Source organism: Agelaius tricolor, unplaced genomic scaffold (genome assembly GCF_023055355.1).
Source record: "Agelaius tricolor isolate 1412-34295 unplaced genomic scaffold, bAgeTri1.0.p SCAF_8, whole genome shotgun sequence".
NCBI lineage: Eukaryota > Metazoa > Chordata > Aves > Passeriformes > Icteridae > Agelaius > Agelaius tricolor.
In genome coordinates, this window is record NW_027269268.1 from 4,743,635 (window position 1) to 4,765,218 (window position 21,584).

The window sequence follows — 21,584 nt, forward strand, 5'->3', positions numbered from 1 at the left end:
GATTATGGCTTCCCAAATATGCAGCAAAGGTTAAATGAAACTCTAGATTTTGCATTAGCTGGAACAGACTTCATCAAAACATACCGTGTTGATCTGAAAGATTTTTTTTTATCTTGATGGATTTTCTTCTAGAGGCTTTTATACCTTTTATACAGGCACTTAAGCAAAGTGGCCAAATTGCTCCTACCCCATGCAACCAGTACTACTTCAAGGCTAAGCATAGTTAGCAAATAGAAAGGAAAAATTTAGGTTTTCAGCTTGGGCTCAAAGCTATCTGAAACCTTGTTACTAAGCAGTTTTTCCCACACTTGAATGGCCCTTTTCTCTTCAGCAAAAACAAATTTCCAAACCAGTCCCAAACTAGCTAATTTCAGCTTCAAACAAAATCTAGGGAGGCTACTTGGCAAAGTGAATGGACGTGAGGGGAAGCTTTTTTCTTCAGTTTGCAGTGTCCTTGGCTCTTCTAATGCCAGATGTACTTTCAAAAGCAGCATGTAAACTTGACCTTAGACTGCTCTGCTGTAAACTGACAAATTATAATTATTATGCAACTAAAGTAATTTCACATTGCAAATATACATGTTTACAAACATTTCTGATTCAAAGGGAAAAAGAAGGCCTAGCTAGAAAAGAAGTTGTTTTAAATCTTAGTGGGTGACATGGAGATGGACAGGGGGATTGCATGCAGCCACAGCAAGTTTGCCAATGACACCAAGCTGTGTGGTGTGGTGGACATGCTGGAGGGATGGATGCCATCCAAAGGGACTTGAAGATTTGAGAGGTGGGCCCATGTGAACCTTATGAAGTTCAACAAGGTGTAAGATCCTGCACCTGGGTCAGGGCAATCCCAAGTACAAGTACAGGCTGGGCAGTGAAGGGATTGAGAGCAGCCCTGAGAAGTACTGGGGATGTTGGTGAATGAGAAGCTTGGCATGACCCAGCAATGTGCACTTACAGCCAGAAAGCCAAATGTGTCCTGGGCTGCATGAAAAGTGACACAAGAAACAGGTAAAGGGGGGTGATTCTGTCCCTCTACTCTGTTCTCCTAAGACTCCACCCTGAGTACTGTGTCCCCAACATGAGCAGGACATGGAGCTGTTGGAGGGAGCCTAGAGGACGCCACAAAGATCATCAGAGGGCTGGAGCACCTCTCCTATGAAAACAGGCTGAGTTTGGGTTGTTCAGCCTGGAGAAGAGAAGGCCCTGAAGAGGCCTTCTAGCAGCCCTCTGGTATTGAAAAGGGCTACAAGAGAGATGAAGAGGGACTTTTTATAAGGGCATGTAGTGATAGAGAAAGGAAGAATGGCTTTAAACTTCCCATGCCTGGAAGCATTCAAGGCCAGGTTGGATGGGACTTTGAGCTCCCTGCTAGGGTGGCATTGAAAAGAGTGCTAGTCTGTAGGCATTGGTGAATTTGACCTAATTTTTAAACCAAGGACAAAGTCCTCTGAAGCTTTGGCTAGAAGACAACATAGTATTTGCCTTCTGCCTTCTCTTAAACAATTTGTCACCATTGAGATTATTGTGTTTATTCATCTGGTATGCAGCAAATGTAATGCCACCCTTTTTGAATAGAGGATGTAAGAAAAAAACAGCTTGTAGATTTCTGCTGCTTTTAAGCTTTTTTTTTCTGTGAAAACCCCTATACAGCAGGACAAAAGAATGGCTTGTTTTCTGCAGGTGGCATCATCCCTACCCATCAGATCACAAAGTGTGAGTCTCTAGGAGAAAGCCTTGAGTAATTTTTTATTTATTTACAGTGGAGAAATTCACCACAAAAGGTCAGAAATAGCATTTTCCAGAATCAGAAAAGGTCCCTTTGTGTACTTCATAGTTGGTTTTTAATTTGTGCAGAGATTTGGCATGTCTTCAGCACAAGAATTCAAGCCACTGATAACACTAACTACAAACAAATTCTTCTGGTTCATTGTTGTTTGGTTTGATTTTATGACCAGAGCATCTGTATACTCACAATATGTGAAAAAGATCCCAATTTTCTGGTAATTTGAAATGTTCTTGGACTAAAAACTTTGAAAACTTGTAAAACAGATTTGAGGCAATTTCATCCAATTTTGGATGAAATTTTTTCTTTCATTCCTGTCCCTTGTCTGTTTGAAAGGCTTATTTCAAAACAGTCAAAAAGGGAATGCTGCCCAAGAAACACTGTTTTATTCTCAACTATCTCAACCGGAAGTTTTGTGTCATTAGCTGTGCTGTAGGACAGAAACAGCTTCCAATTTACACATTCCCATGCTTGAAAAGTTCCACAGGTGAGCATTTATGCTCAGTGATTTTGTTTTCATGCCACTGCCAGATAAAGATATTTGCAAGATAAGAATTTTGAAAACCTCCCTGGAAGAATCTTAAGAGGTAAGAAGCCAAGCAGTGTTAACTGAGCAATGATTTTCACATGATGTAGCCCTTCATTGTTAAAATTCAAGGCAGGCAAACCACCACGAGGGTGCAGTGGTAAGGCAGCCTTTGCTGGCACTGGCAGAAAGCTTTAATTTGCTGCTACTGTTCTAAGGGGTCAGATGATGATCTTTACATCAGCACACTAAAGGAAATAATTTAAACATAATTAACTTGAGCTAACACTGAAACTCTTGGGAATGTGATGGTGCTCAACGCAAGGGGAGGTTTAACTTGCTCTTTATCAGGGATGTGATAGTACTGTTTGAATTAAGACAAGTCTTAATTAAACTTGACCTAAGTGAGAACACAGTTGGGTGAATAATATTATATTTGCTCAGACTGTAGTTTACTTCTAGAGTAGAGAAGGACTAAACTCTTGTTTTACTGAGGATTAATATAGCAGCTTTTTTATTATTTTTAAATGATGTGCAATTTTTCCATTGCTTAAGCCTGGTTCTCATATTCTTCTTTCAGTAATTGTTTTTTGGGAAAATGCATTATAAATCAACCTTCTCACCATTCAGCTTTGTTCTCTATCTAGCCATCAGTAAACAGGTTATTTTATGTTTATCTTTTTAGATGTAAAGATGGACTTTTGTTGGGGGGGGGGGGGGTTAATTATTTTTATTTTTAAAAACACTCACAAAACCCTAAAGCAGAAATCTCTAAAGCAAGACTTTTGAGGGGAAACCTGGAAATCAAGTGCATTCACATAGGAAGAGACTGGCAGCTGAATGCTGTATTTTGAAAAACAGTACTTGTGTCCTGGACTAAAAAACTAGAATATATTTTGGTAGTTCAAATGAAACCTGTCTCCTTTAGACAAAAGGACCAAGCTAGATGTTTTACCTGCTTCCAATGTCTTTAGAGAACAGCCCTTGTTTCCACAAAACCAGACTAGTATTTTTGAACACTGTCTAATTTGACAAGTCCAGTAAGAGAGAAGAGGAGGAAGTTTGTTTATGTGCCTGTCCCTAGAAGAAGCTGCTTGCAGCTTCAGAGGAGATACTGATTCCCTCCCCTCTTGCACTGTCTGCAACCTACAGCCCTCCTGCAGCATCCACCTGCACGGCTGCGAAACACAGATTGCACCAGGCATCTCCTCTGTAAGGTACTGTAAAAACCCCCTCAATACAGAGCCAGAGGCTTGAGAATGTCACCCCCAGCACCTTAAAAACGCTCATTCACATGTTCCAGCCACCCTGAATGCAAGCCTGCAGCCCTTGGCACTGAGGATGGTCTTGCAGAGTGCACCTACCTGGTGGTCCCACAGAGCCACAAACACCTGATCCAACACCCACCCAGCCAAGAGAATGCAGTATAATGCCTAAATTGGCTGTATTCACAGACCAAACTCCCCAAACCTGAGGGAAAGATGACACTTTGCCAGAACTAGCTATTTAAATCACCAAGTGAGTTTCTACCTTATGACTTCGTATAGGAGCAACAACTTGAAAATCAAGTAATCAACTAAGGTGCCACATCTTTTTCACAAGAGCATGCAAGTGCTTCCTGCAATTTTGGGACAGGCAATCTTTCTGAATCGGCCACTTATGCTTCTCACCTGCTCACTGAGCAAAAAAAAAAAAAACAAAAACAACAAACCAAAACGTAAAAGAAGGCTTTTCTGTATTTTGGAAAGAGAATGATAGAGGAAGCAGATGAAAGTTTTTCTGTATGGACTGAGATGACCCGAAATGAAAGCAGTTATGCAAAATAGCCAACTCTGAGATCTGTCTCCATGATCAGGAAGGAGCACACAACATTTCCTAACTGAAGGTGGCCATACTGGTTGGACATGCTCAAGCACACAAATCATATTCTTCAGGCCATCTTCATTAGAAAACACTCCCATCCTTCAAAAGCTCTGTCCCCTTCCTGGCACCTGTCTCTTGCAAGCAGCTCTCACCCTCTGTAATCCACCTTCAAAAAATCCTCTCTGCAGCCTGCTGGACACAATTCCTCTTGCTCTGAATCACTTTGTGCAATTAGGACACATGAGTCTGGCCTGAGTTTAGCCTTCTGGCTGGTGGTGGGATGCTGTGTAGGCCAGAGATGGTGTTTTGGTGAGCTGGGGCTACTGTGTGGCCATGTTGCATTGCCCTGGAAACGGTGAGAAAGCCCTGCTCTGGAGGCTGCCTCACAGACGGCTGCTGGTGGCAATTGGACATCTGGAAACCACGTGGAAGCTGCAGATGGTGGAAATGTGGTACGTGGGAAGCATGTGAATTGCTCAGTAAGCCTCTAGGAACAGTGATGGAAACTCCTACATGGTAGAGACCTTCCCTGGGTGTCTCAGGAAAGATTTTATCATCACACTGCAAGCTAGAGCTTATACCCCTGCAAAAAATATCAACGTTATTTCTGGATAGGGAGATTGAGTCACCTTTCAATTTTAGGAATTCTGCTGGGCAGTTTGTGCAACAGAGAAGTAGGAATAGAATGGTAATCATAGGTCATGTAATACAATCCTCTGCAGCAGGTACAACTACACCATCAAGTCTGATGACTAAGCAATCTCACCTTTAATTTAGAAGCTTTTTTACTGCTGGAAAATTGCCACAGAAATGTGATTCTCTGAGTATTAGGAGTCAGTCATGTGAGCCAATATAATTTGAGTTTTTTGGTTTTGCTTGTCTTCATCCAGTCTTTAGACAGTCATGGAGAAAAAGACAAATCATGTAACTTAACATAACATTGATTCTTTTCCCCAATTAATATTTCTTGTTTAATATTGCATACAAAGGTTTAAATCTCTTAAATTAATCCAATACTGTGAGTCTATACCACAAATTCTGATCTTAGAATTAACTCTGCTGTGAACACAGATGTTGTTCTCCACTTCAGTCCTAGTATTTGTTTAAATTTTCTTCATTTCTCCTTTTCAGTCACTGTGCTAGTAGAATCTGAACTGAAGACCACTTCCATAGGAGTCTTATTCTATTGCAAACTGGCGATAGAGAGGTTTATGAACCAGCTGGGATTCCCAGGTGAGGAGAATGAGAAGGCTCTGCATCTGAGGGTGATTCCCTAGTGAGGGGAAACGAGAAGAATCTGGTGAGTCTATATCACAGAGGTTGAAGGGGGCAGCAGCTTTTCTCCTACAGTCCTTATCTCAGACCAAAGGCGAGTCATTTTCATAATAATTCTACATTGTGTCACAAATCACAGAATAAACTAGATCAACTACTTCCTTATGAGAGATAACTGAGGTTTTGGTGGGCAAAAGATTGGCACCTCTTGAAGATGCTGGAGAATGGAATTCCTGCAAAAATTGTTTCAGCAAACTTTACCTTCTACCTCTTTGGCTTTAGGAAAAGCAGATAAGCAGGACACTCCTCTTTTCCTAAAAATGTGGTTTGTGGTTTTCCTTCAAAATGGAAAGAAAAATCTCCTTGCATGATTTCTTATTAGGTGATAGGTAGAAGGAACAGCTGAAGTATTTTCTGCACAGGTCCATCTCTGTAATAATTAGAATCAATTGAGTTGACATTCATTATTTTCCTCATAAATATCACTCCTTTACCTTGATTTCCTTCCTGTAGCCTCTGCTGGAAAATGTAATGTTTCAGATGTACTAATGGATATCCAAGGTATTTCCTTTTAGGTGTATTTTTTTTTTGTTGGGGTTTTTGTTTGTTTGTTTGTTTGTTTTTTCTCAATGAGCAGGTGAGAGGTTATTCAAGCTCTGTTGGCCACTTCCCAGAATACAGATTTTGCATGAACTGCCATCTCTTTGCTCAGCTGTGATAGTCAGCATTTTATGCTGATGACTCGACAAGAGAATATCCCTGTGCCTTTCTGGTCAGTGCCTGAATGAGGAAATAAAAACCAGTTGCAGGGTTTGCAGTTTATCTCTTCTGAGGGCATAGAAGGAAATTATGAGGAGAGAGAGCAAATTTGTTGACAGGAAAGATTTGTGCTACAAATGAAGGAATATTCTCAGGAAGAGTTTATGGGAAGGGACTGTTTTCTAAGAGTCTTCATGAGATGTTTTGAGAAAGCAGAGTGGCTCATGCAGAGACTACAAGTGTGCAATAAGACTCAGGACTGCCTTCTGTCAAAGGCCCATGAAATTCTGGAGGTTCCTGTACTTGGTTTCTTACTGCTGACAATGTACAAAGCTGTTGAGTGTTTTGAGGAAGAAAGGATCACATGGTGGAGGAGAATAGATGAGAGGATTAAAATGAACATGCAAGCTAGTTTGTGTACTTTTTGATCAGCTGATTTAATGGGGAGGGGAAAAAAAACCAAGCTTAAAATCATGCAGGAAACTGCTGCCTTTCAGACCCAAGTCTTATTTTCAGACATGTTATCCATCTGCAATAAAATAAGTGCTAGCCACAAACATCATTAGGATGAATGTGCATCTGGCAAAGCAGGGTTCAAACCCCATGCTGTGTGATCAGCTATGTGGCTGACTTGAACTTCAGAAGCAAATTACATCAAGCTGCAACCACTTCTTCTGCTTTGGGGGGGTAGCTGAGGAGTCTGCTTCATTTTCAGAAGCCAACATTCTACATCTGACAGTGGCAATTGGGTGTTGAAAGAAGAAGCCATTCTTTAAGGTAGCATTTGTGCATAAAAAATTCTTTAAAAAGCTTAAGGAAGCTGATGCCCATGTACTGAGCTGGTGGTAGTTTTACTATGGGATATTTGCACATTATCTTCTTCCAGAACTGGTTAAGCATCCATTTTGTGTATCAAAAATCTTCTTTGCAAAAGCTGGTTGGCTAAAGTGATGACATAAAAAAGCCAGGAGTCACTGCTTCCCTCTTGCGACTGAAGGCAAAGTGCCATTTTTACATGTTTAAAGTAGCGTATGCTAGTGCACAGATGGACAATGGTGCTGACAGATGATTATCAGCACCCGTCCACACAAACCAAGGAAAAGATAAGACATGCTATATCTTTCTCTTATCCCTGCAACAAAGGTTTTGAAATGCATGAGTGCACTGAGCAATGATTGTAGGCTGATGGCTAAAGTATTCTGAGAAACTAATGGGATTTGTAAGGACATCTCATGGTATCATGGCAGCCTGGGCCCAGAGGTTAACACATCTAGTCATTTGGAAAGCATTGGGCATGTCATTTTAGAGACCATGAATCGTGTTGTGTTATCCTCAGGACCCCACATATATACCAGGGCTGTAACTTGTCTCTACTATAATTCCACTTCTCTGGGCCATGGATATCTGGACCCCTGCTTATTTCTAGCCTGGTGTTTTCCCACTCCTTTCAAAAGGCAGGAACCTAAAGAGTGATCCAGTAGAGATGTGGACCCTATAGACTGGGTTAATATAAGTCTACTGACAAGGCACAGGCTCTTTCCAGCCATGTTTCCCACAGCTTGCTCAGAAGATTGTTTAGCCATTTATCAATCTACTACAGAAAACTCCCATCAAATCCCTTGGGAGTAGCCAAAAGTTTAGCTACTAAGAAATCTCTTTGGATCACCTTGCTGGCATGATTTCGTTACTCTGCTTGGAGGTGGAAGTTGTGCAAAATCACTTTTATGTGTGAAATTAAACGCTCTTCCCAGACTGTAACTTGAATGGAGACTGATGACTGAAGTGGCTGTTAACAAGGCTGCCACGGACACTGACAAAGCTTTTTTGTTGTTTCTTAAACCTAGTTTTATATGATATGGCTAAGAATATTTGAAGGGCTTCAAGTTGCCTGATTTGTTCGTGGTCAAGGGATTGTCAAAGAAGTTACTCCTCTATCCTAAGTTATGTATACATCTAAAAAATTCAGACTCCCTCCATGTAGCCACAAGCAAAGTTTCTTCCAATGCCGTTGGAGAGGAAGAAACTCCAAGTTTTTCCAATGTAACATTGGTGATATAAGGATCTAGCTCTGTTTTGAATGAAAATGTAGGGATTTTTTAGGAAAAACATGTATAAGGTGGCTGTAGATACATTAAGGCTAGGAACTAATGGGATGTGTTCCTTTTCTTTGCTCAGCAGAGTTGTACAATAAATCCTTTTCAAGACTCTCTGGTCCTTGGGTTACTTCATGAGTTTGAAGCTGTTCTTAGACTAGAGTATCTTCCTAGGAAATTTATGGTGTTGCGGGAGTTAGTTTATCTGCAAGAGTGAATTTCATTCCTGAGGTTTTGTGACTACTTTGTTACAAAAATGCTGTGTCTAAAAATGAATGTGGTATGTGAACCACTTTACTCAGTTTACTTCCAGTCGGAAGCTGACCTGTGGCCCCCAGACTTTCCCTTAGTCAAGGGATAAACAAATTTAAGTTCCCAGAAAGAGCTATCTTTATTACATCTAAAATAGAGCAATGTATGGGTTTTAATTTAATCAGTAATTTCAACCTCTCCAAGCTACCATTATGGCTTTCTGTGAAAGCTTGTAAAAATAAAAATATCTTAGACAAAAATAACACTCCCTCATTCTAAGACCGTGGAGTGTCTCAGTACATATTTGGCACATCCTCTGAGGCTCTATCAACAGCGATCCAAAATAGGCTGATGTAAAAGGCGAATTATAAAAGTAAGTGGTGTTTAGTGTCTGGTCCTGTATCCTCTGAGGCTTCTGACATGCAGTCAGTATAATCTACAATGCTCACAGGATAAAATAGTGGGCAGTGATGCTCAAGGTCAAAGTCAGTTCTGCAATAGAAATGCATTGAATTCGTGTTCTGTTAAACTTTTTCACTCAACTTGATAGCAAAACCCAGCATCTCCGTTCTCTTTCAAATGTACTTTACAGACTACAAGTTTCTTCTGCTACATAATAGTAAAATAAATAAATAAATAAATAAATATGATTTGTGATAGGAGAGCATTTTGCAATCTCTTGGTGGGAATATGCATAACTTCATCAAAATAAAAAAGGTCTATGTTACTCTCAGCTGTGACTTTGTTTGAAACCATCTTTCCTAAAATTGCCTTAAAGACTACATTAATACTTAACAATATTTCTCTTGAGGGCAAACCACTGTAAAATGCACTTTTTCAGCCTGTTTGTTTAAAGTAAGATTTGAAGAATGGTAACACCTCCTAACAACAAAAAGACAGCTGAAGGTCTGCAGGACTGAACCAGAAGCACTGATACCACTGCAGATGAAGCACACTATCAACATAATCCTTTCCTTTTTTCTTTTTTTTTTTTTTTCCTTTTTCTCCAGAGGCACCAGATGGCAGCATTTTTCCCTCACTGAGTGTGATCTCATCCTCTCAGATTCACTCCTGGGATCATCAGGCTTTGAGGCTTCGTAAGCCTCAATGACCTCAGCTGAACTGTACCTTCTCTGTTGCCACCTGCTCCTTTTTCCTACTTGTATTGGACATGCAGAGTCACATTCAAGTGGCCTGAGCACAATCCAGGCCCTTGAACTCGTGGCTGCCTTTTGTTTGTGCAGGTCTGAGAGTCTAAAAAGAATAATTAGCAAACAGGTATGCAAAAATTTAGACCCACAGAATACAGCTCTGACCTCCAAATTTGCCACATCCTCTGAATATTAAGTATTATGACGTTTATTTGATGTTCTTGTTAACTACATGCTCTTTTTCATATACATACATGCCCAATGTAATACTTGTCTCCAAGCAAGTTTGGCATGTGTCCTTTTCTATTGATGCTTTATTCCTTGAATAATATTTCATTACACACAACTTATGTATGACAAGTTATGCACTACTAGATTTGTAACCTCCGTCATAAGAACCCAGTTCTGGACAAATAATCTGAAGCAGAGCAGGGATTTTGAGAACTAAACTGCAAGTTCTGGGTTTTTTTACAGTTACAGACATGGCCTAAAGCTTTGCAGGCTGGGAATTCTGTTATCTCACCATCCTCTGTTCTGCTTCTTCCCTTCATCCTCATGTTCTTGCTTACAATGTTTTGTTGGTGGTTTTGTCTCAGAAGAAAAAAACCTACACGTTATGTCCAGCTGTAAGAAACTATTCTTAAATTATCTACCTTTAAACTTGGATTCTGCAGCACTAGGATGCAAATGTTTGTTTATTTGAATCATGTGACTAACACTGACAGCATAAGAAAGGCTGTTTATCCAAAGTGGGGCTGGATTGCTGGGCCCTAGAGGGTGAAGGGGTAGCAGCCCTGGCTTCTGCTTTGTTTGTCTGTTACTCCATCAGGTTGCTGGTGTTTCTGCTGTGGTGACTGTGTTAATGTTTTACAAATGCTATGAGCTCAGTAGTAGACTATTTGGGGATTGTATAATTTATTAACTTATGACAAGCAGGGCATTCTTTTTCTGAAGAACACGTGACAAGGGACTTATTTTATTTTTCAAATTTCAGCCAAATTCAACATGAGTGTCACAGGACAGGGGCACTAGATCCTCGACAGCCCCACCCTTCCTCTTATTTAATACTGAAAACTATCTGTAAACAAGCAAGAAGGAGGGAGGGAAGAGTAATTCTCAGAGGAAGTATTAAGAATCCTGTATGATTAAAATATCAGGCTGTGTAAATTTGGGAAACAGTGCCATTTTTTTCTGTTAAAAAAATTCTAATTAAAAAAAAAAAAACCTAAAATTCCTTCTACTTTATCTCACTTTCATGTAGTAATTTCTTTCCAGTTCTGGATTTGCCTGTACTTTGCCTTAAGCTAGTATATGCAAAGAGGACAGATGTAGCTTTATGCCCAAGATGTGTGAAATAAATGCAATGGAAGTATATGAGCATCTCACCTGAAAGTGGAGTGGCATTGCACCGCTGGAAGTCAATTGTGTTAGTTTCATCTTACCCTCTAAAAAAGAAGGCAAAGACATTTAAATATATCTCCACTTTTTAAATGATTGATGCAATCCCTTGTGCATAGTTGCTTTGCAAAGTGGAAGAAAGATGAACTGTAAATACTTTCTTTTGTCTAACTATAGCACTGTAATTACTATTTCACACCTTTTCTGAGAAAGACAAGCAGGTACCTGTGATGAGCTTTGTGAGAGGAGAGATGCTGAGAAGGTAAAAAGAGTGTCTGGTGTCACTCAGTATGGAACATTACAGCTTGCCATTATTTATTTTGGAACTGTGACAACTGACCAAAAGATGGGAACTATAAATAGGAATGCAATGAACATTAGCTGCGCAAGAAGAAAAAAACAGTGTAACTTGGCATGCAGCAAATTGTGTATCTGGCATAGCATACAGCTGTCCCTGCAACTCCCACTGCCATCCTGGGGGATTTTGCTGATTTCCCACTACTTACAATGAATTAGGAACAGCATCATCTCTGTTAGCTTTGATTCTTACTCAGTAGAGCTTGCTCAGATAGGTCCTGATAAACCTTTACCTAAGAAAGATACAAGTCTCCTCCTACGCGTAAATTACAGGGAGAAGATTGTTTGTTTTGTAAAGTGTAACTGCTATGTACCATTCACAGGCTGCATCTTGCACAGTAAGTGAAATAATTGTTGGAACAAGCTGATGGAATCAGTGCTTCCCTTTGCTGCCGTTCAGAATGAAAACACCAAACGGGGCCAAATTCTGCCTAGCAGTGCTCATTGTGTTTTTGCTTCTAGACTGGCATGGTTGGAGGATGCATCCATAAAAATTCAGTGCATGTTAGCTTTGAATGGACTGACAGACCCTGGCAGTTTTGTAGCAGAAACATATTTTCCACTGACTCCTGGGCTTAGCCTTCACACAAGGTAGGTAAATCACGTTAGTCTGGTATGTGATAGCAAGCAACCCAACACACATACTTTCCTTTCTGTGTATACATTGCTATATGATGCCTACAAAACAAGGTGAGTGCCCTCAGAAAGGCATCCCTGTAGGGGGATCCAGTATGGGTAAATGAAGGTGGTATAGAATGTAATCTTATCCCCTAAATAGTTGCAGCTGAACCAATTACTAAAGATCAGGATCAGGACTGAAGTTAACAGGCCACACCTGTAGCCACTAAGAACAGTGTTATAAAAGAGTGGATTGGTGGGAACAGGAGTCAGATGGCTGCTGCAAGGACCAGGAACAGTCAGTGCTTAGAGGAGCAGCCTGGGAGAAACATTGAGGCGGTACGAAACTCTAGCAGTATGGAATCCTTGCACTATAATAATAGTAGAACTCTTGATACATAAGACAACACATCCCCTAAAAGAAAATCTGTAGGTTCATGTTTTGAGCATCCTCATTTCCCCTTCTTATCCTTGTAACATTTCCTATGTGGCCTTAGCCATAGATAAATGTATTTTTTTTCTGTAGCAGTGACAATTTCAGGTGTTAGCAGGTGACACGGGAATGGGAGGTTGCAAAGAGTGGTTGGGAAGAAGTTGTTACAATGCTCTATGTTTAAAAAGTAGGCAAAAGTAAGCATTTTGTTAGAAGGGGCAAAACAAGATATGCATGGAATAAAATTTAAGTTTTTCTTGGGAGACACAAGAATACCAACTGTCTTAAGATCTTCTGCCACTGATCATATTACAGTTGTTGTGACAGGACCATGGCTGATATACAATGCATGATTTCTTTCTTGGTTCTCCACTGACTGTCCTGCACAGAAAAAAGTACAGGTATTGCAAAGGGACAGTTGGCTCCATTCCAACCCAAACCATAGCCTGGACTGTTCTCCTGAGCTGGGCTAAATGTTGCTTCTGGCCACACAGTGAATTTTGAATGCATGAAGATGTCTTTAACAAGTAAAGATGGCACTGTATTGTGTAGGCAAGGATGTTACACACTTTTCCTTGCTTATTTTGTTTTTCAGTTGGGAGAAGTAGGCTTTCTTTGTCTGGAGTTGTATTTTTGTCTTCAGTGAGTGCTTCTTGGGAGCTGAAGTAGAGCTAGCCTCACTCAAGACATCTGCAAGTTTTAAGCAGTTTTTCCCATCTGAATGGGACTGGATACCATTTCCATTGCCAGCTGAACAGCAAAACATCAGCCAGAAAAAACATTAAGTGCATTTACATGTTTGATGCTAACGGCCAGAGAAAGAAGAATGTATAAATGGTGTTTACTCCATTTATCCTCCAGCACAACAGAGTACACAGCTTCCTTTAATAAACGCTTGTACCACAGGCAAGAGGCGATGGTCCTGGTTCCTGGTGATTGTGATAATTTGCCAATGAAACATAAAGGTCTAGGATAGTTTGTGCATTTTTTATTGCAGCTTTTACCCCTGCAGCCAGATTCTCCAAACTGGTATTTAGTTTTTTTAGTGAAGGCTTCATAAGGGATTTTGTAAACAAAAAAAGACCCCAAGCAAAACTGCTAGAGAATGAATGGCTGCTAGCAGCTGATTTCTTAGAGGAGGTAAGTTTATAAGTGATTGGGAAAAGGCAGAAGGATATCTGGTCACACACGAGTGGACACACCTTTGCACTGCTCCTCAGGAGTGTCCAAGTGGATGAAGTTTGCCTCGGGGTTGCAGTTACACCCTGCACTCTGTGCCCAGTGCGAGGCTAAACCAAAGTTTTGTCCTGCAGACAAAAAGGAGTCCTTTGGCTTTGGGAATTTAACAGGAGTTCTGGATTAAGTAGGAAAAGGGTAACTAATTCTGTTTCAACATCTGGATCATACAGATGACAGTGACTGGTCAGCACAGGCATACAATCCTCTTTGTGGTCGGCACTAGGGATATCCAGAGGACTCTCCCTAGATGTATACTTGACAAAGAGCAAAAAGGAAAGCACCTCAAGCCCGACTCAAGGGTGGATTATTTGCTCCGGCATCGAACGGCACTCCCCTTCTCATGACACATCCAGTTCCCTGCTCGGGACGGCTTCTCCTCGCGTTTCAGCTGCTCGGGCCTGTGGCGGCGGGGCAGAAGGGAGAGGACACGGACGGTCAGCGCTAGAGGAGTGGGAATTCTGTCACAGAACGGGGGGACCCGCCGCTCCAAAAGGTAAGATAATTGTAATAAAACCCAGAATTAAGAAGGGGGTCCACGGCCTGCCAAGACCAACTGGCTCTCCCCGGGCGGCCTCGCCGGGCCGCGGGAGCGACCGCAGCCAGCCGGGAGCAGTGGGAGGAGGAGGAGGAGGAGCGGAGGGAGGAGGCAGCGCTGGCAGCCGGGCGGGGAGGGGGCACGCGGCGCCGAGGAGGAGGAGGACTAAGATGGCCACCAGCCGCCGCGGGGAGCGGCCCCGCTCCCTCCGCGGCCCCCTCGGCGCGGCCCGGCCTTGATGGGGCCGGGACGACCCCGGCACCCGGACGGTGCAGCAGCGGCGGCGGCGGCGCCTCCCGCCGGAGCCCGCCCGGGAGGAGCCGTCCTCCCGACCCGGCCCGCACCGCCCGGCCGCGGCCGCCGCGCCGCGTAACCCCCCAAGCCGAGCCCTGCTCGCGGAGAGAGAGCGCAGCGGAGAGAGGAGAGCGAGGAGGGACGAACCGCCCGCCGCCCCCTCCCCGGGCCGGCACAGCCGCACCGCCGGGACCTCGCTGCCCCCCGGTGAGTGCCCGCTGGCGCTACCCGCCGCCTCCCGGGCCCCGCCGCTTTGTTGCGCCGTCGGCGGGCCCGGGGAGACCCGGCGCCCCCTCGGCCCGGCCGCAGGCCCCGCTCCCCGGGGATGCCGAGCGGCCGGGCCGGGCTGGAGGAGGGGGCGGCGGCGCAGGTGCCGGGGGCGGCCGATCATTGTCACTGCGCGGGCACCCCCCCTCCGGCTCCAATGCAGGGGCTGCGCCGGGGCCGCGGCCGGCGGGGCCCGGGGGAAGCCCGGGGGTCGCGAAGGAGCCCCGCGAGCGCTGGGCCGCTCCGGCCGCCTTTGTTGTGGCTGGGGCGGGCGGTTTTCCCGCGGGAGCCCCGGCAGGGTGCGGGAGGGGCCCGGCGGCCCCGGCCCTGGGGAGGCCTGCCGGGAATGTGGGGGGGTTCCTGGGCGGCTCACAGGCGGTGCGTCGGGTCGGCTTTTCCCCCCGCGTTTTATTTTGATTTTTCGTGCGGGTACTGATTTTGGCGGCAGCCTCGAGCTGTCGACCCCGCGGTGCGGCAGGGATATTGAAGTTACAGAACCCGACAGGTTTGTCCCCGGTGCGTCCCTGGGAACAGGGGAGTCGTGGCCCCTGGAGGGTTCGGAACATGGTGTTGGGGGGATTTGCCGCGCTGCTGAAGTACCTGCTCCTTGTCTTGAGCGTGGTTTTTGCCCTGCAGTTCTGAGAGGTGGTCGACGCAAATGGAGAGGTTTGCATCGAGACCAGTCAGTAGTGCTGGGTGCTGAAACCCTGTGTGATGTTCACCTTGAAATGTTAAGACTATAATTTCTAGCTGTGCCTGCATAGCAAAACACTTATGGAAGAAGTGCAAAGGACTAGATGTATTTATTTTGACCTAGAGTTTCATGAATGATTTAACTGAAATTTTTTTGCTAACTAGAGTAATTTGCGAGGTTTCAGTGTAGACCTGTGAGTCCTGGCCTTATTTTAATGCCTGAATTTTGGTTTTTTGGTAATGTTGGTTTGTGACAAGGTTCATGCGTGTCCACGTATTGGACCATGAAATTTTACTACGAAAAACAAGTGGTGGGTTTCCTGTTAAGAGAAGTAAGTTTTGCACGTTGTAGCTAACAGAAGTTATTTTTCTTCCCCAAAGCTGGGTTGCTTCCTGTTGCCTGTGCGTGCTTCTGTGCCCAGTTATGGCTGTACAGCTGTAGGATATTCCTGAGCTCACAGAATCCTATGGATCCAGTCAGGCTCTGCAGAGAGAGCCAGCTTGATTGCATCCTTGGCACATTTTGGTGACAAGCTAGCAGTATCTTGAAGTAGGCTATGTGAACAAATTGTACAGTCTGTGTGAACTGACGTTTCTGCAATATCTCATTCATTCTGCGCCATCTTGGTAGACATACAGCGTTTGAAGATATGAACTTACCTGCTGTGGGAACTGGTCAGTGGCAGAAAGCCAGCCAAGTCTTTCTTTGCTTTTAGGTTGTAGGCAGGCATTGTGTCCTGGAAATGTGTCCATGTTCATGTGGCATTGTGCCTTTGTTCTGTGGCCCTGGTCAAGACATGCTGGCAGTCTAAATTCAGCTGCATGTTTGGACTGTGAGTGGGTGTCTCCTCACTATGTGGTGTGGGTCTGTTGAGCTCATTTGGAGCCAGCTCTGGAATACTCAACACTGTTGATAACAAAGTGTTTTGGGTAGAAGAATCCCTCAAATATCAGATTGGAGGATGGTGCATGGTATTCTTCACTTTGGTATGTGTTTGCTAGGAACTGGGCACATTTGCTTTTCTAGTTGGGCAATTTTAGGCTTCTAGACTTGGAATAAAAATGTAGTATGTTTTGGTTTTTATGGTTATATTGCATCTCTTAGCCAGCTGATTATCTGGTTAATCATGGTGCTGCTGTGACTTAGTATCTTCAGCACCCATTTGAAAATGTGATACAACATTTCTGTATCAAGGTTTAAGTAAGGGTTGGTGTGTCCAGTCAGTTGTTTGTTTCCAGTTCAGTACATCAAGATCAGCTACTTGGTAGTACTGCTACCACACAGTACTAGGGAAAGAGAATGGGACTATGGGAAAAGAACACTTATCTTTTTGTTCCAAGTGGTAGCAGAAAGATGCTAAATAAAAAAACCAATTATAGTTATTGATAATTTCAACCTTGACATAACAAGGCTACATTATTTTGTTGCATCTTGGTACAGGAGTGGTCTGAGAAGGTGATCTGACAGCTGCCTGTGGCTACTCAAACCTTGGTACTTAATTCTGGTTTAGTGGAGCTAAACTGGCAGAAGTGTGCAAGGTGAGCAGGTCTTCAGGATGTATTGATGTGTGTTGCTGTTAGAGGAATTCAGCAGTGTGTTTCACATCCACCAACCTTGCGTTAACTAATTCAAAGTTTTCCACAAGTGTTCTGTGGGATTTTTAGCGTTCAGGAAACTTTCAGTGGTGCTTTATGTGCAGGGAATGGGGGTGAGTATGGGCAGATGTTCTGCTTACCCTTTGAAATGCTCAGGACTGTCATGAGATTGTTTGGAAACTTTGGTGTTGTAACATGATGTTTCACTTCCCAAATGTTGGTATGAATTGTTCCGTGGCTGGATTTTGGGCATTCACTTGGGGTTCTGAAGATGCGCTAAGCTGAAAAATGTAAAGAGAAGAGAGTGATTCCCTCTTGGTTGGTTAAATTGACAGAGGACAAATCTGTTCATGTTAATTAGCAGTTTCGTTCATGTCTGTAAGTGATTTTCAGTCCCTATTGCATAATAGTGGAAATACTGTTTCAGCAGTGGCCTTTGACTTGCAGGACTTCCTGCCATGAGGAAGTCTTGTGTCATTTGTCCAAAATAAACAGATTTTGAAGAGTTCAGACAAAGTATGCTGTGAGAAACCATACATCTAAGTCACAATTTACCCCCTATTGCTTGCTTGCTTCTCTGATAATTAGTACCATGGAAGTCTATTCTTATGATATGTTACTAGAATGTAACTTGCATTTTGTAATGGGAAATAGAATTTTCTGTTGGTCCACAGTACAATTTCTGGGTATGTGTGTAGGTGGAAAACAAATTATTTCCTCATGGCTTTAATATAGGAGCTTTTAACTTCACTGGTTTCCTTCTTGATTTTTTTTTTTTTTCATGCTGGTGGTGTTGCTGATTGCAGTAGTACACTATTGGAAATGTCCAAGTTATGACAAATACATAACAGTTTCTTTGATGTGTTTGAAATGCTGGTTGTTTTAAAAAGTACTTTTTTTGTTACTTATCTGTCCTAAGTGACCAACAGCTTGAGTCTTTAAGCCTTCATGTGTTGAAGGACTGAGGTGCATTGATGTAAGATTGTCATATCTCCTAGAACAGCTCTCTTTAACTTTGTCATTTCGTTCACAGTTTCATAATGCAAGAGTGAAACTGTTTATCTTCTGTTGGAGCCCTTCATCCTGCTGCTGGGCTGTTCATACCTTCTCCAGGCTGGGGAGGACATAATTATAAGGCTCCTGTGTGCATTTGTTTTAAGCTGCTGTCCCACAGACAGTACAGAAGGTGTTGCCATATCCTTTTGTTGGGTACGAAATCCTGCTGGCAGGATGTACCATTTTAACTGAAGTCATTGGTGGGGAGGTGAGAGCAGCTTCTTGGCTCAGGTGAGAGCACTGCAAGCTTTGCAGGCCTGAGTATGCGTTAGTGGTGATCCAGCCTTGAGAGCATCTGTTTGGCAAGCAACCCATGTTTGATGAGGCAGTAGTGCAGGCTTTGGCTTTTTAGTGACATCCCCTGTCCTTCTGGATATTGCAGGTAAATGCATACAGCAGCTGCCTGGTACAAACAGGGACTTGGTGACTGCTCTGAGGCCTGAATGGCAGCATCTTGCTGGGGGGTATGGCATAGCCTCAGGTGCTGCTGTCACTGTTGGGGGAACTTTGTTATTCCGAGAGCTAGGAGCTCTTGGCTGGTATCAAGGCTTTCAAAACAAGTGAGAAGGGCTGCTTTGTCCAGTCCAAAGAAGGAAGAATTGGTCTTGTTCCTTTTCTATTTGCTTTGCTCTAAGTATGCAGGAGGTTTTTTTTTTCTTTCCTTTAAGTCTTTTGTGAGTGAAGATGACCTACATCTTTAGTTTTTTCCCATTAAAGCTCTGGGGCAAATTTTTCTGATTTTTGTTCTGTATGCAAATGTGTAATTGACATGATTTTTGACAATTGTGCTGATGTTTTTGAAATTTTGAATGACAACAGGGAATATTTTTGGCTTTTTCTTATGGTGTAATTTTTTCTCTTTTTCTCTCCCTACCTGTTGAGCAAAGGTGTGATAGTAGAAGTAAAACTGTATTGAGATTTGGGGGGGGAAAAGAAAGTTTCTTGTTTTGGAATTACTTTATTCCAGTGAGAGCTACATCCTGTCTTTTGGCATCTTTCTCATATGAGGGAAAAGGAGTTGGACTGCTTTGCTGGTTTTGGTGTTTCATCACTACCCTGTGATGGATTTCTGCCTGTCTTAAGCATGTGACTTGTAATGCTTCTCACATACCACAGAATAGAAACAGATTTGCAGAACTTGCACATGTAAAAAAATACCTTCTGAAATTTCAAGTGCAGTAGAACAGTGTTGTGCTAGGAAAGAGGGAATTGTGTGGGAGCCATAAACAATAAGGGATGTTGAATGGTATGAAGGCAAGTGGCTTCTTATTTCTGGGAAAATTTTAAGAAATGTCAGCAAAAGATGAGATGGATGCATCTGAATTATAACAGAAATGGATTATTATAAATCAGAAATGGATTAATAGGATCTTTAGTTCTTACACCTTCACAAATATTGTTATTTCCATGTGTTTTTATTACAATATGTCATGGAAAAAGCTTTGATCAGGTTGGCTAACCTAATGTACAGACAATAATAAATTTGAAAACACATAGAAGAAGTGGATTTTCCAGGTGGCTTATTTCATCCTTTTCTCTCTTGCTCTACAGATATTTTTTTTGTTGCACTGTAAGTGATAAATTCCTGCTTTTTAGGCTGGGTGATTATTCATCAGTTCCATGGGTAACTTAAGCTTCTTTTTCCAATTCTAAGACAACTACCTTAGAAAGGTCAGACCTATTTAACTATAGAGCTGGTCCATCTGTTGAATCATACATTTTCTTACTAATGGCTGTGACAGTTTTGATTTTGAATTTGCATTTGAGGATTTGTAGTGAAAGATTTCAGAAATAAGGGGGAGTTAGCAACATTGATCCTTATCTTAAACCGGCTATATCAAATAAGCAAATGGGAAAAAAACCCCAAACCTTCAGAGCTGACAATTTGGTAGTGCAAAGATAGACACATGGCTAGAAGGAGAACATACTCCTACACGTTCTTAGGTGTTTTGTATTTTTTTGGGGTCTTTCAATTTTGGAATCTGATGACTTCAGTGAGAGTGTGGATCAGTAGCTCTTGAGAAAAATGTACATCTGGCTTTCTATTTTACTGCAGCTTTTGTCAGAGTGATCACCATGCATTGGGTATGAGAGAGTAGCTCTACCTAGTGCTACTTTTCTCAGTATCGTTCTGCCAGGTGGAATGTGGGTGCAAGTGAACCACGTTTTATGTTCTTACATTACCAGATGATTTATTATTTTCATCTGAAGACATGGTAAAAATCTCAGTGTTGTCCCAAAGCAGGATGGTTTGATTTGTGTGAATAGGTGATGGCATGTTGCTTCAGAAAGTGGAATGTGTTTGAATGCCATGGTGATGAATAGTGTTGCTTTTTATCCCTGGTTCTTGTTGAGAACCAAAATCTGAGCTCACAGATGGGCTGTAACAGGAAGAGGGGGTTTGTACAGCAGGAACTTCCGAAAGTCTGTGTTTGGTTATTTGGCACTGTAAGCATATCCTTTTTTTTTTTTTAATTTGAGATAAGGGGAATAGAAGGAGAAATTGCAGGGCTAAGCAAATTCTTAGGGTATCCAGAAGATATGTTGTTTAAAGGATAAAGAGGGATAAAATATGCCAAAATACCAACTTGGGTTAGTAATAAAACTTTCTAAAGACTTTTAAAGTGCTTGGGTGATGGGCAATCCTGAAAGGGAGAAAGACTGTTCAGAGTGCCTTAGGTAAAGTTCCCTGAGAAGGTTAATCAGATGTAAGTGCACTTGGCATAATGAGCCTGAGCTTTTGTCTGAGGTTTATTAGACCAGTGGGGAGTATCAGCCTGTGGTAGAGAGCTGTTCTAGGGGAAGCTTGTTTTTATATGGAGGCATCAGTGGCAGTACCAGTTCACGTGATTCCTGCAGCCAAAGTATGCAGAGCAGGGGGCCAGCGATGCATGGAAGCAAGCTCAGAAATTATAGTTAGGTTTAGAGGAAAAACCCCAAAGAACAAACAAAAAACACCCCCAGAAAACAAAAACACCCCCAAAAAACCCCAACAAAACCCCCTAAAACAACAAAAAAATCAAACTGAACAGTTGCCTGAAGACAACCAAAGGAGTATTGGAACCAAGAGACAGGAATTCAGCACCTTGATGGCATTCAGAGTGCCATTGATGGTCTTAGGATTTGGTTCTGTGTTTGCTTGCCAAGGCTTTTTACTTCTAATGGGATTTTAAGGAGGTCCTTGGGTCTTCAAGTGAGAGCCAGGAACGAGGTGAGGCCTTGGTTTGTATTTGCATGAGTGCACAGAGTACAGAATGTATCACATGGCAGAATGACAGACAAAAGAGCTGAAGAGTGCATTTCTTAATGTAAAAGTTGGGCCTTTTGTTGTTCTCAGGGTTGAAATGTCATGGTGTAGGCCCTCAGTAGTGAGATTGGCTCAAGTTATGGCTTTTA

At 42.7% G+C, this 21,584-nt stretch overlaps 1 protein-coding gene across 8 annotated transcripts in view; it reads left to right on the top strand.

Moving 5' to 3' along the window:
• The first annotated feature begins 14,407 nt into the window (after positions 1-14,407).
• WDFY3 (WD repeat and FYVE domain containing 3) overlaps positions 14,408-21,584 on the top strand; it is a 152,128-nt gene continuing 144,951 nt past the window's right edge. For all 8 annotated transcript variants that reach the window (XM_071431454.1, XM_071431458.1, XM_071431457.1 and 5 more), the window contains exon 1: positions 14,408-14,783. The gene's annotated coding sequence lies outside the window, so the exon portion shown is untranslated. The remainder of the gene's footprint in view (positions 14,784-21,584) is intronic.